General features: G+C 49.6%; 1 pseudogene; it reads left to right on the forward strand.

Moving 5' to 3' along the window:
• The window catches only part of LOC128717265 (large subunit ribosomal RNA), a 7101-nt pseudogene extending 4790 nt beyond the window's left edge, over positions 1-2311 (forward strand).
• Positions 2312-3285: the final 974 nt, after the last annotated feature.

The raw sequence follows: 3285 nt of genomic DNA on the forward strand, positions 1-3285 counted from the left end.
GCTGAGCAGGGCCACGCGTTGGCCCCTGCGTCTGTTGTGGCCGTTGCTGTTGTTCCTGCAACCGTTGGGGCTGCTGCTTCATCAAAGAAGACGACTGCTCCTGCAGCTGCGATTGCAGTGCCTGATTGCCGCCACAACCAAGCATCTGCGCCAACAGCTCCTGGTGGCTTGCCATCTCCTTTTCTAGCTCCTTGCGGAGACGTTGAGTCTCCTCTTGCCACTGGCGAGCCTGTTGCTTGTTCCATTGCAGCTCTTCATTAAACCGCTGCTGAGCCAGCTTTAGTTCCTCCCGGGCCAGCTTTCGTTCCTCGCGGGCCATGTTGTCATTGGCCTCCGCCCGCTGTCGCAGCATCACAAGCTCTTGCTGCAGCTCTTTACACATGGTTCGAAGCTGCTCGTTTACGAGGGTCGTTTCTTCGATCACCTTCCGCAGTTCGACCATGTCATTGTTCGTCGACTTCGTGGCCTTCACCGAAGCTCTTGTCAGCATGACCTTCGGCTCTACAGCCGGAAGAGACCGCCCCGGCCTTTCCTCCGTCGATTCCGCCCTTAGGCGCGATGTTCGAGTTGTCGCCATTTTAGAGACCCATGCAGGCCTTAGTGGTCAGGGGGGGTGTTTCCCTGCTTGCAGACGCCTTCCCGTATTTTTCGCAGTCGTTCCCAATTTTTTTCCCCGCGATTTCCAGTAAAAGTCGGGAATTCGAGCAGTTTCGAGCAGTTTCGAGCTCGACAAAAACTGTCCAAATCGAGCAGATTCGAGCTGTCGATGACCCCCCCAGCTTACCAGAATTTTCTGCGTCTTTTTAAGTTTCGAGCAGTTTTTCGAGCAGAAACCGTCAATTTGAAAATTTGTCTGCGGGGGACTGCTCACCTTCGAAAATTCGTCAGCGGGGTCATGTGTGTCACTCGGGTGTCACCAAAAAATGTCAAAAAATTTTTCGCGTTTTTCACTGTTTTTTCGCTTGGATCTTATTAAACAGGTTAAAACAATCACAACGGTGAAAACCGCACACGAATCCGATAAAAACTCGCAAAGTTATTAACGATTTTCTAATAAATACCGTTGCTCGAAACCACGTGCTCCGGCGGTAGCACCCCTTGCACTTTTTTGCCACGATGTTTTTCGTCAATTTTCGTCCGATTTCCGTCCGGTTTTTTGCGTTAGCACGATCACGGGCACAAAAACTACCGTTTCCGTCCACTTCCGGCCCGATTGGACCGGATTTTTACGCAAACTCACGATACACACACACTGTTGTTGTTGTTGTTGTTGTATTTCTTTGCGCAAATTTGCCACTCCGTATTTCGGGCCGAATTTCACCGGCAAACACTGTCTATCACTCTTAATCGCTTAAATGGCGTCCAATCTCGCTTTTTCACCGAAAACCGCACCGAAAAAGGTCTATTTTGCCCGTTTTTATAGCGGAAATAGTTCCCCATACAAAATGTATGGGGAATGTTTTTTTGCTTATTTTCCGTATTATCGCACCGATTTTCACGCGGTTTTCACTCGATTCACTTAAAACTTGCACTTAACAACGGATTATAACTAAAATCCAGTCTCTCTAAACGATTTTTGCACACAAATTTTCCTTCTCACTGCGGAGCAAAACACGCCATGTCCAAACAGCTCGACTGCTCGAATGTCACCACAGGGATAACTGGCTTGTGGCCGCCAAGCGTTCATAGCGACGTGGCTTATTGATCCTTCGATGTCGGCTCTTCCTATCATTGTGAAGCAAAATTCACCAAGCGTAGGATTGTTCACCCTTTCAAGGGAACGTGAGCTGGGTTTAGACCGTCGTGAGACAGGTTAGTTTTACCCTACTGGTGTGTGCTGTATGCTGCTATCTTAACGGAATTCCTGTGCAGTACGAGAGGAACCACAGGTACGGACCACTGGCTCAATACTAGTTCGACCGGACTTTGGTATGACGCTACGTCCGCTGGATTATGCCTGAACGCCTCTAAGGTCGTATCCAATCCGAGCTGATAGCGCATCATAAACCCATTAGGTGATCGGAAGCTAGCGGGCTTAACAACCCTCTGAGATCCGTCGGTGCTGCCCCGTGCACACTGCCGTCTCATCCCCGCTATAGCACTAGACTGAGCCGCAACGGGCGGGTGCACGCTGCACGTGGAAGTACCTTATCACAGGGAACCCTGGTGGCTGTGCTCCCGTCGACCGTGGATACAACTAGTTTCGACACCTTCGACCGCCCGCAAACGACGGGACTACAGGCTGGGAGCTGCGAGTTGTAGAGATGCGTTCGCATCGATCCTCTCAGGCGACCCATGCTTGGTGGTGAAGTGGTTAGTTCGTGGAGTATAGGCTTGCTGCACTCGACAAGAGTGCTGCTTGCAAGGCTGTGGTGGTACGTATGGTAGTTGATGAGCATAGGCTTGCTGCACTCGACAAGAGTGCTGCTTGCAAGCCTATGGTGGTACGTGTACGGTAGTTGATGTGAGCATAGGCTTGCTGCACTCGACAAGAGTGCTGCTTGCAAGCCTATGGGTGGTGTGGTGTGTGGTGCATGATTAGCCTTTCAAGGAAGATGTGTCCTTGGGGCTAATCGGTTATTTTTATAAGTCCGGGAAACCTTTCTCGTCGGGATTCTTATCCTAAGCAACCACGAAAGCTTCCAAGAGTTGAAACATTGCCTATCAAGTAGGCCGTACCAGCCCATAGCAACCCAACCAAGATACTCTAACAGGCCAAGATTGGTTGGAGACTTCAAAATGTTGCTAAGTCCATGGCCACCATAAGCCATTTCTATCAAGAAGGCCACGAACAGTGCTTAGCAACCACGAAAGCTTCCAAGAGTTGAAACATTGCCTATCAAGTAGGCCGTACCAGCCCATAGCAAACCAACCAAGATAATCTAACAGGCCAAGATTGGTTGGAGACTTCAAAATGTTGCTAAGTCCATGGCCACCATAAGCCATTTCTATCAAGAAGGCCACGAACAGTGCTTAGCAACCACGAGAGCTTCCAAGAGTTGAAACATTGCCTATCAAGTAGGCCGTACCAGCCCATAGCAACCCAACCAAGATACTCTAACAGGCCAAGATTGGTTGGAGATTTCAAAATTTTGCTAAGTCCATGGCCACCATAAGCCATTTCTATCAAGAAGGCCACGAACAGTGCTTAGCAACCACGAGAGCTTCCAAGAGTTGAAACATTGCCTATCAAGTAGGCCGTACCAGCCCATAGCAACCCAACCAAGATACTCTAACAGGCCAAGATTGGTTGGAGATTTCAAAATTTTGCTAAGTCCATGGCCA

This window comes from Anopheles marshallii (genome assembly GCF_943734725.1).
Source record: "Anopheles marshallii chromosome X unlocalized genomic scaffold, idAnoMarsDA_429_01 X_unloc_253, whole genome shotgun sequence".
Taxonomy (NCBI): domain Eukaryota; kingdom Metazoa; phylum Arthropoda; class Insecta; order Diptera; family Culicidae; genus Anopheles; species Anopheles marshallii.